Here is a 12,927-nt window from a genome sequence, read left to right as displayed (position 1 = left end):
ATCCGTCAACGACGGCCGTGTGATAAGATCACATTCACTGACATTACCATCCGACGGACTAACTCTGGAGGTGCGAATAAAACCAGAACCGGACAAATATGGAGAAACTAAAATGAAAATAGAACTAGCAGTGAAGGGAGATCGAAACACGGCTCCACAACCTAAGGTGCCACTGGATTTGGACCCATCTATAGAAAACCGTGTTGGTATCAGGGTTGGAACGTGTCCGATAGGTTACATACGCCGAGGAAGTGTGTGTTATCCTGACGACGATTATTAGTTTCCATATTTCATCGTTTTAAATTCTGTGTTAAATTTGAGCAAGCAGCTGTTACTTATGTGAATGAATTAACCATGGTACTGAATATAATATTGTTATATCAAAATTATATAAAACGCTACGAAATATTTGTAATAAGGTTAGTATTCTTTAATTCTCCACTGTCCGAGGTCGAATGAAAATACTTTGTACTTAAATATGTATAGTCCAGTAGATTAGCAATTATCGATTGTAGTGTATTAAAACCAATAAATTAATTAAATTATAACATCGTATTATTTTGATCACAATTTTTTTCCAGAAAATAAGACTGAAGAATTCTTAAAACTGCTTATAATATACATAGGGCTCGACTAATGCAATTTCAGTAACTACTTTACTTTTTAGAATAGAAAAGCTTAGTACAAGTTCGTCCGCGTATACGAGTAATCTCACAGGTTTGCGACATGTATATACATGTTCTTACAAGTTCTAAATAAAATATAACTTCAGTATATATTTTTTATTATTAAGTACAGATACTTAAAATAACATACCCTCACGATAGTTATGCCTGGTGGGGCAGTCAGATATATTTAAGGGACGAAAATGGAATAGAGCACCCGCCTGTGCTAAGAATGTTTACGCTGGCAGGATACTAGTAGAGAATGATAAGATGAGATTGAGTACAGGTCAGTAACCGCATCGTGACAAATTCAGAGGCTCAGAAGGGAGAACCATGTCAACCTGACATAATACTTAACCAGCAATGGGTTCATTAGTTCACATTACGAATAATCCTTTTATTCAACTGTCAAATTTGTTAATGAACGCAACACTTCACATAATCACATTTCGTTGGGTATATTTGTAATAAACGTGGTTTATGCAAGCCTATCGAATATTTTTTTAGTGGAAAATTAGTCAAAAATGTAACTTGACCCACTAAGGTAGAGAGTACGCTGCAAAAAGTGGGTACCTCAATCTTTGCTTTATTTTTAATAGTTTCGTGGTATTTTAATTTATAATTAAATAACTGTACATTCTGTATTTTTTTAATTTTATAATTAACTAGCTGTACTCGCGACTTCGTCCACGTAGAATTTAACTTTATCTACATTTTTTTTACTATAATAAAAGTAGCCTAAGTTACTCCTCATTACAGCTACCTGTGGATAAAAGTCCCATCAAAATTGGTCCAGCCATTTCAGAGATTAGCCGAAATAAACAGACAGTGAAAAATTGTAAAAAATGTTATTATATACACCAAGTATTTACCGTATTTATATTCATATGCATGTAGTAAAAAATGATTATTTCAATATTACAAACAGACACTCTAATTTTATTTATATGTATAGATTAGTCTTCATACCATTACATTGTTATAGCATTGTAATTCAGGCAAATTAGATACCACAAAAATAATTTATACATTGGCGTTAGATCATATATAAAGAAAGAAAGAAAAATATTTTATTCAGTGCAATGTAAAAAATACAATATAAATAACAGATAGAGCTTTATCTGATGAAATGAAACCAAATTGAGAATTATGTTTTGTTTTCAAAGTCGGTAAAATAATATGATTAACAATATTGTTCATATGTATAAAATTAAAACATAATGGGTAACAATGGACAAAACAGTAGTTACCATGGAACTATTAAAAATAAAGCCAAGTATATAAATTTTGCGTTACATTTTCCAAAACTTCATACGGTTTAAAGATAAACTTCCTTTTGTAATAAGGAATATTTTGGTTAATGGTTTATTACTATTGTCACCAGATTTATCGACGGACGGCATGATTTTGATAAATGACTAAGAAAATACATGGATATCAACCTTGGGAACGTGAGTCAATATGTTACAGTGCTACATTACAATCATGCAGAACACCATTTTCGTCGATTTTATAATTATCTGGGAACTGTTTCTAGCATCTATTGGCAGCATGCCATTACAAAGTGCAGTAATTTGATAATAAAATAGTTTACCTAATTTTTTTTTGTTATTGTAATGACCTGCAAGCTGTCGGTCCACTTGATGATAAGTGGTAGTCGTCACCTATGCACGACCGACATCACAAATATTGAGTTATCATGTGATGCCCCTGATACCACTTACGCATTGCCATCCCGGGGGACTAAGATGTCATCGTTTTTATTTTCTAATTTCACTGCCTAGTCTTACTAACATTAGAACAAGAAAGTATATTTTGAATTAATGTTTCTAAATCTATCGCGCAAAAATCACTATACGCAATGGAATTAATTGCACAGATAGACCATAATCAACATAACGTATAAAACTGCAGATAACAATAAATAACGATATTTGAATGTTTAGATGTACAATATACTCTATCTTAAAACACCTAACAGCGAAATCACAACATTGTGATAGTTTATAGTATCCTTATAGACATCCTTGTTTATTACTAAATTAGAAGAATCTTCCTTATTTTATAGCATTACATCAGTTCAACTTCTCTCACGTCATACGTTTGGTGCATGGAATATCTCACGGTGGTGTGACGTTCATACATTTAGATTTACTGGCGCTGGACTGGTAAGTGCTCTAAGTGAATCATACGTAAACGTAAATTCTGGAATGCATGTGACGTAAACAGTCTATTGTTTATATTTGCCTATAAATTAAATTAAATACATCACACTGGCGCCGTTATACTTAGATATTTCCGGCTACAAAAAATGTAGTAGGTACTGAAAGTTTGCTAATACCGGTAACCTTTTAACGGCCTTGATAATACTCTCTTTTCTGAAAAGCTATCTAAATTATAACATCGAGTATAATTAATATTATGTATAGAATATATTTGGTGTTTTGTTTATAATAGATAAACTGATTCTTAACCAATTTTGCATATTATTGTAATGGCCGTCCACATGTAGAATTTACATTATACTCGTTTGGTCACAACTTTGTGCACTAATATAGCAGTCTTTTTATCCAGACTACACATGACACTAAAACAAAGGGCAATATAGGAGTAGTAATAGCGAGAAAATCAGTCAATATGCACACTGATAAAAATAGATCTTGATTTCACTTGATTGAAATCACTCCAGGAATCATTGACGGGGAACCCTTCGTGCGTAGGCAATGTAATATAAGTTGTCTACGAAAGATGCAATTTGGCATAAAACCGGTACGATCAACTCATTCTCAATAAGGAATTTATTATGCACATTAGACAGTACCCTGCGTAAAGACCCTGTTAACATTTATATCTGCCCAAGTGATAGACTCTACCAATCGTACGCCTAATCGTATCGTCCTCGTATTAATAGAGCATTATATAATCAACACTTGTTTTTCAAATTTTCGAACAACGACTTTTAAATACTATAGTATAGTCAATAACCCTTCGGTATTTAATCTTGTCGTCATAGTCTAGGATCTCTAGTGAACCACGGGAATTATTTCGAATTTTTACAACCCTGGCACCATTAGCCCTCATAATCGGATTTCTTATCGCTTACTAGAGATTTCTAGCTTTCTTTGCTATAAAATTTACTACATATCCAACTAAATGTTACCATCGCCAAATATTACATATAAATGTAAAAACTTTGGGTGACAATATACCGATAAACTATATCAATAGCGACGTCCTTCGAGCTGGACCATAAGAAGTCATGCATTCAAAACTATATGAAATATTATTAAAATGTACGCTAAGTTAATTAAAGTATGTCAATAATCGTTTATGCATTATAAAACTTCAGCTCAGATTATAGTCATGACGTAATCATAACTTTATGCCACTTTTAGATGTAATAATATATACCTATTATAGTAGATTTAATTATATTGTTAGTTACATGCTCTGAGCAAAGAGGCTTATAGGAAAGTGAGTGAAACAACGGTGAGTCACAGATCATTATAGTAGGTTGAGTACGGTCATCCAATGGATTGATGACCGTAGCTTGCTACAAGTGCGTGTACTCCAGTGTTTGTTTCATATGCGTCACTTTTGGGCTTTTTTATGGAACTGAATATACTGTATATACTGCGTGTTACCAATGACTTCATTAGCATTTCTTGAGGTAAAATAGAATAAAAGATTCACTGTGATCTAAGTACAGCCACTTCAGCTTTTTAGTTATAAAAAGGTAACAATTGGACTAACAGACACACTTTCGCATTTATAATATTAGTATTAACACTAGAATAAATGTAGTCAAAATTCATATCCTATTAAGCAGGTGTATTTTATACGATATCGTCGCTAAAACTGAAAGTATTTGGTTAATTTATTTGGCAGCCTTCACTTTTCTATCGTTCTGCAGGTTGTTTATCGTTCCTATTTCTATAAAAAGCACTCCAGTACTCGAACAAAATCTTACTAATCCATACGTGAATTGTGCGAGTTGATTATTATAAAAATAGTACTCGGAATATAAATGCTGAATTAGAGGTCGTATCTAGATACGCAGTGTCGAGTGAGAATGATACATGTCATAGCAGTACAGTGTACAGGTGTGTGTTGTTTGCGCGCGTGTGTAGGTAATACAATCAAGCAAAATGTATACTGTATACTAACATTTTATAACCCATCATTACTAATTCCTTATATTCTTCGCTACACCTGTGGCTACTGAACTAATAATATTTAGTAAAAAATGATCAACGGTATCTATTAAAAAGATAGGTAACAATCATTCGGTTTTAAATAATATTCAATGGACATGTAAAATATTGAAACATTACTTGGGCCTACCTAAAATTAATTGGGCTCATTAGTTAATAAAAAAATAACATTAATTTATGTACTTACAAGCGATTCTTTGATTAAGTGGCCCTTACCTAGTTTTAGTTTAAAAAATAGGGTTGCAAACTGTTTCATTTTCAGACCTTTATGACCCGTGTTCCGTTGAAGAGTTTGGCAAAACACCGATTGCCCCAATTTTCAACTTCTATAATTTATTTATATTTGTTTTACATATTCGATACTTGCCATACTATATATTATAGCACTACGTAATTACTTCGTACATGGAACGAATAGCAGGTAGAACCTAGCTTCATACCGTAGAACCAATAATACAATAGTAAAAATTGATTAAAAACATTTTAGAATCCCGATTTTTAGTTGAGTGTTAGCCAGCATATTATGTATCATGGTACACAGATCACAGATATCATTATAGTATCATGGGTTTTTACATATTGTATAATATCATCAATTGACTGCACTGAAAAGAATCATGGGTAAAAACCAACTGCCAAAATCTGTGTTCAGGGATTTCGTTCTCGTCTCGCCTCGAGTAATACTTATGTCATAATATAATATTTTTACTTCAAGTGACTTAATTATAAACTATGATCTACCATTTTAGACTAGTTCTGTTTCTTCTTGTGAGTGTGCAATATGAAACACAAACTACACCCTTATATATTCAATTAATTACAAACACTAGTGGTCGCCCAGTGGTAGAAATTTGGTCATAATTAATTTAACATTCAGTAAGATTATAGACAAATAATATTTGAGACAAACAACAATAATCTATTCTCAATTTGACAATAAACAACTTTAACAATAAACAAAACTGTGTGTGTGTTAATCACATGTGCATGTTTTTTTTATTGATTTGATGTATGAAATATTAGGCAATGTGCCTATGAGAAATAAAAAGAAAATATATAATCAATCACATTTAAAATTAGTATACCTGCTTATTACTAAGTAACAAATATGTGTTACGTGCATCTGTGATGAAATCAAGAGTAAATTATATAGACTGCTGTATATCCACCAAATATCTCCATCATAAAAATGAGTACAAACTTTTTGCTTCAAGTATTGATATATAGATATATGATAGATATAATATATGGCGATGGTAAACAGATTCAATCTGATTATATTAGGCACATTGATTTTAGAAGAAAAAGTGTAATCCATCATATTTAAAATTAGTAACCATGTTGCTAAGTAACAGTTAACATGTAACGTACAACTGTGATCAAGATGAGAATAAATTATATTTGTTCCTATATATAATATATATACATATATCTCCATCAGATTCTCTTCAAACAAATGTAGTATAACTTAAAATGTTGAAGATATTCTTGTATGAATAAGGGACAAGATAATTTTATTGAACTCATAGAACTACAGAACCATAACATCACGTCACCGAGTCAGTCATTATTATATACTACTAGATGTTATCCGCGAAATCGTTTTCTAACATAAAGATAAACTACATCTTGATACAATCTATCTATTCTCAATTTGCTGAGTCTGAAAAATTTAACAAACAGACACACTTTTGCAATCATATTACAGAAATCCCGCATGTACTTTGAAACTACCACAGTTTAACCACAATTCAACTAGGTACCCACTATGTTGAATTTGTTATGTCAAGCGTTAACTATAAGAGCCACGTGGGGTTCATCGGGTTCCCAGGAGTCTCGATAAAGATGAAATACGGGACGGGTTACTCAGATTATAGTAATAAATATTGCTGAAAATATGCTGCGTATCATAATGGCCGCACGACCTTCGATCCCAAAAGATTACTTCAAACTCATTTACTATTATAAAATATGTAAGTAGGTACATGCGAGTCAAAATGACATACATAAAATTTTAATGTTTTATATATCGTAATAATTTTACTAAAATACATAGTTGGTCTGAATTAAGTAACAATACGAAAACAAATGTTTTAGTGAGATATAAAAATAACACATTTAGCTTTAATGTAGTTTCTACGTAATATAATATAATATAATATAATAAGATATAAAGATGAAATAAGTACTTAATGTAAATTATTACAACAGATAAACAGAGCAAATGCAAAAAATATCATATATGTTATCTACCTATATGATATTTTTGCCTGAATTGTTACTTAACACATCTAAATTTAGTTTCATTTTTTGTAAAAAATAAATATTATGTTGTCATCAAGTATAAATGTCTTATCTTATTTTGTAACTTTTAAAAAACCTCGCCACGTGCAGGTTTTAAAAATTTAATAATGAATGTGTTCATGCTTTTTGACGACCTCAATGGTCTAGTGGTGTAACAAACCATTTTAGTTCAGACGGTCGCGTGTTCGTTTCCTCGCACGATACAAACATTTGTATTAATTATGACTGTTTATATTGATCTGAGTTTTCTATATATATAATTTACAAAAAAAATATAAATTTTAACATTTATGTATGTCGATTTCCCAGTAACTTTTACAAAAGCTTCGCTTATCTTGGGACTGAATTTCACTGTGTGAAATGAAGAGGAATGTTATTCATATTTTGTTCTAGTTGCCAGACTTTAGACATAAGTCACTGACCGACCGACTAACCGAGGACAAGGCCACGCAACTGATTATAATAATTATATACTAATATTATATTATAATAGTTGCACAATGCGTTAATGTGACGAGCGAGAATTATTATTAATCAAATATTTATTTGGAAAGAGGTCATCACACTCTATTTTAATATAGTTAATTATCAATAATACTAATTAATTAAATAATAACATCGTAAATTTGTGGCACGACGAAAATCATCTGATTATGTGTCAAAATTTCACATAAAAACGGCTTTTATTGTTTTACATTTTCATAGAATATGTTGGAAAAAATACATTGGTTAAATATTGAACAATATATAGGCAAACATTTAAGAAAATTAACAACACACTAACATAAACAGAATGAAATAATTAATTTATCAACACTTTTAATACTGCACCAAATATCTTATGAATACTTTAATTAACAGTACTTTATGTGTTGTTATTAATGATAATTTTACTCTATAATTTATGAGAACTTTAATGAATACAAAATACGGTATTTGATTAAATTGAATATAACAGTAAAACATGTTTATTGTAAGAATTTCGGGTAAAACAGAACGACAGAGTACCTGACTTCAATATTGCACCATAGTTTTGCTTTATATGAAGGCAGGTGCTATGATGCACTCGAACAAGATCAATGACATGATTATAAAGTAAATTCACGGAACATATATCTACATATTTAAAAACCCCGATTTATTACAAAACCTGTAGAATCAATTTATTGTTCCTAGAAATAGATGGGTGCGTGCAATGTGACGATTAGTATGGGTGCCACTACGTATATACCTACAAACATATTATTCTATTCGATATTATTCACCTGCGCTAATGGTTAACGCTGGCGGGGCACCAGTGGAGGATGATAAGATGAAAATGAGGCCACGTCAGTTAGCCTGTCATGATAAATTCATCAGAAATTAAAAACCACGATAGTTTCCAGGGGCAATCGCGTGGAGGTCAACCTGACATGGTACATTGCTAACAATCAATCCACATTACTAATAATTTCCTTTCCCCTGAAAACATATTAGTGGTATCTGTGTCACATGATAACGTGATCTCTAACTAGTGCAGTTCTCATATACAGACCTACATACGAGTATAAGCGAAGTTTGCCGCTTACCATCTGGTGGGTCAAATTGTTCGCCATTCCAATTAAAAAATCATAACTTTTTCGATATAAGTAACAAAATATATTATATTATAATAAAATTCATTGTACTATGCGACATATTTAGTTACCTACGTTTTTTGCTCAATTCAGATATTTTTCCAAAGAATTTCTTTCAGACTTACGTTGAGTAGAAGAAATTATTTAAAGAGTATGTAGTCATACTGCCCAGGATAGACTATCTATCCTGGACATCTATGATCTATTTACACAACTACTTCCTCTACTTGCACATTATCGGCTAAAATAACTACTTATAAAACTTTCATTAATAAACAATTTAGTAGTTGATATTGTTGTATTAGATTATATTTTGTAATATTAGATGTTGTTTTTAGTTAATTATTTTAATTAATTTGTTGTCAAATTTGAAACAGTCGTAATATTTACGCACTTTTTTTTTTGGTATTGTCAGTAGTGGAATATTACCTAATATTTTTGTTTATCTATACCTATCATATAAAAATGTGGTCCATACCACCGTACCGGTACCTTTTATAGGTAACATGAGGGTGTTTAGTGTGTTTGTGACGGATGTTACTCCCACCTCCAGGTTGTATCAATGACACAGAATGTTATGCGGCACAGGTAAACCAAAAGTAAAGGATATGACGTAATATAATATAGCATGACAGATGTATAGCAGAGTATTATGTATAATATATTGTAGCAGAGTCTTATGTATATATATTGTAAACTATAGATTTGAAAAAATATAAGATTACTAACTTTGCCCGCGGTTTCACCCGCGTTCAATATATAAATTTCTATACAAAATATTTCCAAAATATCTGTTTTATTTCTGATGGATAAGCTATATTACTGTAAAGATTCTTCAAAATCCGTTCAGTGGTATTTGAAATGTGAAAGAGTAACAAACATCCATACTTACAAACTTTCGCGTTCAATTTAATTAATTTGCTGTTTATTTTTAAACAATCATAATATTGACACACATTTTTTTTGTAAACTATAGATTATATATTATATATAATACTTTTATTTATCTGTACCTATCCATCTATCCTATATTAAAATATGGTCCATACCACCGTACCGGTACTGTTTGTAGGTGTCTTGAGGATGTGTCGTGTGTTTGTGACGGATGTTCTTCCCACATCCTTGTTGTGTCAATGACACAGAATGGTATGAGGCACAGGTAAACCAAAAGTGAAGAATGTAACGTAATACATCGTAGTATAGCAAGACAGATAATACTAGCTTATTGAATATTACTGTAAAGTTTCATCAAAATCCGTTCAGTAGTTGCGTGAAAGAGTAACAAACACCCATACTTACAAACATTCGCGTTTATAATATTATTAAGATATCTTATTTTCAAAATATATATATATTTTTAATAGAAATGTCCGTTGTGCGTTCCTAAACCATTTATTCTATTGTAATGAAACTTTGGTCTAGTCTTCTTGGGACGTCCAAGATGATTGACCTTAATAGTTGTAATTATTTTCTAAGAAATTATTGTGGTCATTAGATACCCAGAAGGGCTTTACTGAAAAATTATGCCCCTGAGCTCTGCAGTAACAAAATAATGTCAATCATCGTCATCGTCGTCATCGTCCACTGTTAGCAACCACTGTAAACATAGAATACATCATGTAGGTAACGTTCTATACACCATCGTCGGTGAAGCTGTAACGGCTAACTGGGCCAACAGTATTAGGGTATTCCGATAAAAAAATTGTATAGTGATAATATGACTATTATGTAAATTGAAGATTACTGATAAGACACAGCTCATTATTTACAATGTAAATAATTCGGAAAAGGTCACCTTATATTGTATTCAAACGCCTTAATATGTATTGCATATGTATTTTACTATTAAAGACTAACATGTTATTCTTATTAGTTAATGTAGTTAAGTTTGTGAGTATGGATGGATGTTTGTCTTTCACACAAAAACTGCTAAACGGAACTGATGAAACTTTATAGTATTATATGTAGCTTATGCATCAGAATAACACATAGACTAAAATTCAGAAAGATATTATATATAATGATAAATGTCAAGTAAGTGTAATGCAGACGAAGTTGCGCGGGTCAAATAGTAATATAATAATAAAGACATTGATTCAGCATTAAATCGTATTTACAATAATGTTTCCTGTGTGACTTAAAACCTAAAGATATTGATAACTCTGAATGTGACTACCACGTAGCATGTATATTAACTGAGTTAAACCACAGCACTGATTTTCAATGGCCACTAGGCAGTGTACGTATAGATAACAAAAGATAATAAAATTTACGATTAAGGCCATTTTATAAATAGCTATGACAATTAATGTATAAATAAATGAATTTTTATGTTAATAATTTTTATGAATGTATGTAATATTTATTTTATATAGTAGTCACCCAATTATAATGTTAATATCATTGATGACTCTATGTACACTGCATTCAATTCTAAAGAACCTACTAAGTTAGGGTTTATTTTTTATGAAAGTAAGATACTCGTACATATTCCAATGTATATATGATGTAGACAGAGTAGAGTAATAGATACAAATAACTATAAGGTAAAAAACAACTGTAATTACACGTATATAAAGTAATTTATTTAACTTATGCCACACAACACAACTAGGTACTGTACGAGCTTATAATTTATAAAGATCAGTAGTTTCCTTTCTAACTTCTAGCAATATACTGGTATTGACAGATAAACTATGATTATCGAAACACAAAATAAAAGTATATAATTATGGTGACACGCAGTGTGTTCATTCATAACCTTCATTCTTATAATAATACATATATTAGGTATATGATTCAGAGAAAGGACATATTCTGTGACTAAATATGTATGCAAATAAAATTGGGAAAAACTATAAATTGTGCACGTTCATCAGAGCACAAAAACAAGTAAAAATGGAAGGCGCAACTACGTAAATGCAATTTTTTTTAATAAGACTGGAATGGTAAACATTATTGATGAGTAGTAACCCTATGTAGTCGTAATAGACTTTCTTATAAACAGCATCAGAGACAGAGTAAATTGGTAATAACTGTTATCATATTATAGAATACTAGCTACTGGACCCGGCTTCTTCTAGAATCCCTTCTACAAAACCTTCCCCTGAATCACTCTATCTATTAAAAAAACCGCTTCAACGTCCGTTGCGTAGTTTTAAAGATTTAAGCATACATAGGGACAGACAGCGACAGCGACGACGACGCCCTTCCGCTAATTTGTCATATGCATATTTGTTATTGTTGCATCTTAATAAATTCAAAAAATGAGGTTGGTACCAAATCCGTATTAAATAATTGAATGATAGAATTGAATTATTGAAGGTAATACTTATATGAACTAAATAATACATACAATATACCATATTCAATAATATTATCGCATTGTATTGAAAAATATTGGGACTCATTTAGCATGTATTTATTAGATACTTACAAAAATCCATAACTGTAAAACCTTGAAATAATTTTAAATGTGTAATTAGGATAGTTGTTGGTACGAAAAACCCGCATGACACGTTGCCTAACAAGACAAGTTGCATCCCAAGTTCTTTCAAAACCATACTAGCCGTTACCTGCAATTCCATCTGCTTGTTTGAAATTAGGTGTAGTATATGTCCGTCCTCTTAATTCTTCCTATGTGACGGCCTGTTTTTAGGGATATTTTAGGATTTTTTTTATACGACCAGTAAATATTTAGAGCTTCAAGTTTTTTATCATTTATTAACACATATTTGGACAGTATAAATATAAAATTTCAGCTAAAAATATTCAGTCAAACTAGAGTTACAGCGCTCTGAACACCCCCGCCTCGAAAAAAAGAGCTCCCACTTCCACCACGATTCCGGCTTATCGGCTTATCTGAAAAAAAAAAAAAACGGCGTTTTAATTTGTAGGCTTAAAAGCACGGAATGACCTATAATCAAATGAATATAAAAAAAATTGGATTTTTGATAGACATTTGAAATAAAAGTTGCAAATTAGGCGTTTTTTTTTTGTTTTTTGCTATAAAAAAATCGAAGTTTTGAAAATTTTCGATTGATAATGCGTTTTCCATATATTACAGTGTGCCCTAGTAAATTTCAAGTAATTCGGTCCAGCCGTTTCTGAGATACAATGGAGGAAAGT

The sequence above is a fragment of the Achroia grisella genome, unplaced genomic scaffold (assembly GCF_030625045.1).
Source record: "Achroia grisella isolate CSIRO2021 unplaced genomic scaffold, CSIRO_AGI_Agris_v1 utg540, whole genome shotgun sequence".
In the NCBI taxonomy this organism is placed as follows: Eukaryota; Metazoa; Arthropoda; class Insecta; order Lepidoptera; family Pyralidae; genus Achroia; species Achroia grisella.
Note: the sequence above shows the minus strand (reverse complement) of the source record.